Source organism: Mesocricetus auratus, unplaced genomic scaffold, assembly GCF_017639785.1.
Source record: "Mesocricetus auratus isolate SY011 unplaced genomic scaffold, BCM_Maur_2.0 Super-Scaffold_100023, whole genome shotgun sequence".
Lineage (NCBI taxonomy): Eukaryota > Metazoa > Chordata > Mammalia > Rodentia > Cricetidae > Mesocricetus > Mesocricetus auratus.
In genome coordinates this window covers 4,264,879-4,270,262 of record NW_024429204.1, presented here as the reverse complement: position 1 = coordinate 4,270,262, position 5,384 = coordinate 4,264,879, and the positions used below count along the sequence as shown (strand labels likewise).

The 5,384-nt window shown below is 49.8% G+C and overlaps 1 long non-coding RNA gene across 1 annotated transcript; it reads right to left on the bottom strand.

Annotated features, from left to right (window-relative positions):
• Window positions 1-2,215: 2,215 nt before the first annotated feature.
• LOC121133663 lies at window positions 2,216-5,129 on the bottom strand. Its single transcript, XR_005870615.1, has 2 exons — window positions 3,986-5,129; window positions 2,216-2,695 (listed from the first exon to the last, which is right to left on the bottom strand). It is a non-coding gene; the product is annotated as an uncharacterized LOC121133663 (long non-coding RNA).
• Window positions 5,130-5,384: the final 255 nt, after the last annotated feature.

Below are 5,384 nucleotides of genomic sequence, written 5' to 3'. Positions count from 1 at the left end.
CTCGGCTACTTCTCCGGCGTGGTGTCTTCCTGCATGCCACGCGTTATCATCATATCCCATGATGATGATGGACTGCCCTCTGACTGTAAGCCAGCCACAATTAAATATTTTCCCCTGACCAAGACACTTGGGAAATTGGACAAGTGACTGGGAACTGCTTACCCAGATGACTAGAGTAGGGACTGTTTAGGCTGACAGATTGGAAGATTTCTGTACCATGGAACTCTGGAGCCAGTCAGAGCCAGGGCCAGAGCTTCAGTGACCCACGTAGTTCCCCACAGCCACAGAGCACCCTACAACCATAGCATGCCCCTGGCTATGGTGAAAGCGTTATTTTTGTGAAATGGAGCTAAAGGTATCCTAGGACAAACATATGACTTTGGTGGGTGGTTTATCCTATACCTAACCTAACCTAACCTACATCTCAAGCCCTATCCTACTTACCTAGCACACTTGCTTACATTTTGTTTTTAATTGAGTGTGTGTGTGTGTGTGTGTGTGTGCGCGCGCGCGCGTACTATCAGAAGCCAGTAGAGGGCGTCAGACCCCCTGAAGCTGGAGTTACAGACGGTTGCTGAGCTGTCTAACGTGGGCGCTGCGAAGCACTCTTAGGGCTTCCACGCGAGCAGTACAAACTTCTCATCACTGTACAATCTTACATAGTCCTGATCAGGGAATGAAAATCATTGGTTTGCTCATTATCCATGTGAAAAACTCACTTGAGGCAGTGTGAGCAATCCAGAGGTAGATGTTAGAAATAAGTCTGTGTGTAGAAAGAGACCGACCCAGGCCGGAGAGCTGGCTCAGCGGTTAAGGGCACTGGCTGTTCTTCCCAGAGGTCCTGAGTTCAATTCCAGCTGCTCACAAAAGCAGAGGTGCAGGCTTCGGGGCAGGATGTGTACTTGGATTCCCACCCTCTCAGGCTGCCTGAGAGATCTTAATCCCCCCCGGAGGTTGGGGTCTTGAAAAGGACCTGAGCACAGGAAGACACGGAATGAAGGCGTGGTCAGTCAGTTAAAATCTCTTATGTTCTAAGAACGCAGCAGGGCCTTTGTGTGAGCCTGAGAAGGCTTACAAGGTGTGCTGGATAAAGAAAGACTAGAATCCTTTGCGGAAAACACGCGTCTCTCTGTTCGGCCGAAAAGACTAATATTTATCTCTTATGTTCTAAGAACGCAGCAGGGCCTTTGTGTGAGCCTGAGAAGGCTTACAAGGTGTGCTGGATAAAGAAAGACTAGAATCCTTTGCGGAAAACACGCGTCTCTCTGTTCGGCCGAAAAGACTAATATTTGATGTCACTTACGCTCTGGTCCTCCCTGTAGGGAAGGGCTCCGAGCTGAGGGGGTGCAACCCTCTAAAGGCTGGATTCCAGGGCACCAGGGGGACGGAGGGATGGGAAGACTAGTCTGTGACGCAATCTCTCCTGTCCATTCTTTACTTTCTCCTCAGGGACACTTCTGCAGCCAAACCCTGCCCCTAGGCTGTCTTGGCCGGTCTGGTCTCAAGTTTACCACTGCTCTCAACTGAGGCCACCTTCCCTTTTTACCCAGACGGAACTTGGTCTCTGACCCTTCCCTGTAAAACCTAGGCACATGAAGTTGTTGTTTCTGTCTATCAAAAGCAGGCTAACCCTGGCTACATTAGGGGTTCAGTTACATGTTCTGTATTCTGCTACCTCCCTCTCCCCCCTCCCCTCTTCTCGCATCAAGTCCCTGAGAGCAGGAGCAGTATTGTCACTCTCTGCACCTCCATCTTTTGCCACACAGCCTGGGACACGGCGGGAGCTCAGTGTCTGTCTAACAAATGCTTGGGCTGGGAACAGACCCCATCAGTTTGTGGCACTGCTCACGCCTCTTTCCGATCTTGTTTTCTCGACTCTCAAAGCCCCGGCAACATAGTTCTGCGGGTAGGGTGCTTGCTGTGCAAGCGTAAGGTTCTGAGTTCAGATCCCCAGGACCCAGGACAGGCTTGTAACCTCAGCATCGGGCGCTCAGACTCGGGTGGGTCCCGGGGAACTTTCTCGTCAGGCAGGGTAACCGAAGCAGTGAGTTCCAGGTTTGGTGAGAGACCCAACCTCAGAAAGTAAGATGTAGGGGCTTGGGGAGATGGCTCTGAAGTTAACAGCACGTATTGCTCTTGGGGATCTGATGTCCTCTTCTGACCTCGGGGTTCCCACAGACACACACATAACTAAAAATAAAAAGTCTTTAAAAAATACAATTTATAAATGTATTATTCCACGTGTGCCTGCACAATGAGGAGGCCCCCACACATGTACGCACTCATGCACACGAACACACATATACACATGTATACTTACATGTACACATACAGAGATAAACAGCCACGGGTATTGTGGGAGGATATCCCAGGCCTGCATGCCCCACCCGTGGCTGCTCACCAGAACCAGCTGTGTGCGTGTTAAAAACACAGCTTTCACACACACCGGCAGACTCTCCTAACAGGGAGGGACCCTGGGATCCCCGCTGTTATCTCAAGGTGTTAGTGGCCGCTGCCAAGCCTGCTCTTGGGAATCTCCAGGCCCGTGAAGCCACAGGGTGAGGACAACGTGTGCACTGCTCCCTGCCGGCTTCCAGGCCCCACGCAATGTCGCGCACGTGGCACAGCAATGAGCGGCTGCTACCTCATCTTGTAAGTCGTTTCTCTGTTTGAGGGTACCTTCAGCTGCCAAGGCCTGTGAGGGAGCCAAGAGACATTGTACATGACCTTGAATTCTCAGCAGCGTGTCGAAGACAAGTGTCACCGGGCAACTTAACCCCTGAGTTTCAGATTCTTCTGTGGACTGGGGGGGGTGGGTTAAATGACCACCAGGGTCCTATGGGTCCTGACCCTTCCTGAATGGCTGCCACTTACGGTGTGATTTTAGCCAGCTGACTTGTAAGACGTTTCGCTGGGGTGTCTGTAACCTCACCCCTCTGTCTCTCATCACAGTACTGGCCATGGGGGATGGGGCAGAAACTCTGGATGAAGACTTAACACTCAAAGCCAAAACAAACAGAAAAGGTAAATAAAAGAGAAGGAAGTAAAATTAAAACCCGATGAGAAGGTAGTTAAGGCAGTTAACTAATGGTGGCTATACTGGCACACGCCTTTAATCCCAGTGTTTGGGAGGTACAGACAGACAGATCTCTGAGTTTGAGGCCAGCCTGGACTACAGAGCAAGTTCCAGGATAGCTAGGGCTACACAGAGAAACCCTGTCTCGAAAAACAAAACGAAAAATGAAAAAAAATAGTTAATTAAAAATTGTTTATCTCAGCCGGGCGGTGGTGGCGCACGCCTTTAATCCCAGCACTCGGGAGGCAGAGGCAGGCGGATCTCTGTGAGTTTGAGGCCAGCCTGGTCTACAGAGCTAGTTCCAGGACAGCCTCCAAAACAATACAGAGAAACCCTGTCTCAAAAAACCAAAAAAAAAAAAATTGTTTATCTCGACAGGCGGTGATGGTGGTGCACACCTTTAATCTGAGCACTCAGGAGGCAGAGGCAAGCAGATCTCTGTGAGTTTGAGACCAGCCTGGTCTATAAGAATTAGTTCCAGGACAGCCTCCAAAGCCACAGAGAAACCGTGTCTCGAACAACCCCCCCCCAAAAATTGTTCGTCCCAGTATGAACTCATTACACAGAGAATAAGAGTAATAAAACAACCATTTCTCTGTCCTGGAACTTTCTCTGTAGACCAGGCTGGCCTCAAACTCAGACACCCACCTGCCTCTGTCTCCCGAGTGCTGGGATAAAAGGTGTTTACCATCGCCTGGCCCATTTTTCCTTTTTTAAAACAACCAAATTCCTTGAGCTGTGATTCAAACACCATGAAATTAGCCCCTCAAAGTGTAGAGTTAAATGAGTTTCGGTACTTTCAGTTGAGAGTATAAACCTCTATTGTCATCACCATCTAATCCCAGTCTCTCCACATAGCCCTGGCTGACCTAGAACTTGCTCTATAGATCAGTCTGGCCTCGAACTCACAGAGGTGGCCTCTGTCTTCCGTGTCCTGGGATTAAAGGCGTGCACCACCAGCTTGCTCCAATTCTGGAATGTTTCGCTGTGGCTCGGATAAGCCTCCTCTTCACGTGGGTCTTCAACTCTGGCAGGTCAGGAGGCAGCCCCTGCAGGCAAGACCCTGAGGATGGCCAGTCCACTCTGGACGAGCCCGCCCTCGTCTGAAAGTGGGGTCACTGGAGGCAACCCCCCTTCCTGTTCCTCTCTCTGCTTCCGCCCGCCATGAGCTGTGCACACTCCCCCCACCCCATTCTCTCTGCAGCAACGGGGCACGATCGACCGGTCCACGCAATACCAGATATGGACCCGCACTTCTGGAAGCCAGGGACCTAAATAAGGTTTTCCTCTTTTCACGTTTATCCCCTCGGTTATTTCAGTGACAGGAAGCTGGCTAACACAGTTGTCACTCCCTTGACTAGCCACGCGCTTATTAACAACCAGACTTCTTCAACGCGAAGCCACCAATCCGTTTTCTAGCGTGAGGAATTTGCTTTGGCTGGACGTTGCAGACTAATGGGATCATACCCTAGTCTGCCTTTTGGGTCTGCTCCTTTCCCTTACATTCCAAGGCTTCCTCATGTTGTGGTTTACATGCCTGGTTGCTTAATTTTTAATGGCCAATAATATTCCATTGGGAGGGTATGTCACATTTATTTATTCAGTTCAAAGTTGACAGATATGTGGGTTTCTTCCACTTTTTTCCTAGTGATTTATTCGTTGAGATACTTCGCTCTAATTGGCCTTGAACTCGCTGGCTGACACTATAGGCACGAGCCACTACACCTGTTTTTCTCTGTTCCGAACATATACTTGAGTTTCCTAAGTGACTGTGGGTTTAAATACTTTTGCTTGTAGAACTCCAAAAGCTCTTAGGGCGGGGCTGGGCGTTGGTGATGCACGCCTTTAATGCCAGCACTCGGGAGACAGAGGCAGGCAGATCTCTGTGAGTTCGAGGCCAGCCTGGTCTACAGAGTGAGCTTCAGGACAACCTCCAAAGCCACAGAGCAATCCTGTCTTGGAAAACCAAAAAAAAAAGATCTTGGACCTTTGTAGTTCTGAGGAGCTGTCCAAACTTTCGGTTGGCAAACCAATCTCTCTCTCTCTCTCTTTCTCTCTCTCTCTCTCTCCTCTTTCACCTTATCCCCCCTTTTTCTTCTCCCTTCCCCTCCCCCTTTTCTTTTCCTTCCACCCCCCTCTTGCTTCCCCTTCTCTTTTCTTTGGTGTGAGATCTCAAACCCAGGGCTTCCTACATGCTAGGCAACTGCTCTCTCATTGTGACTCAACCTCTGTACCCTGCCCTTTTGATTTTAGTCATCCTGGTAGATAAAAATAGTATCTTATTGGGGAGGCAATTTGCACTAATTTC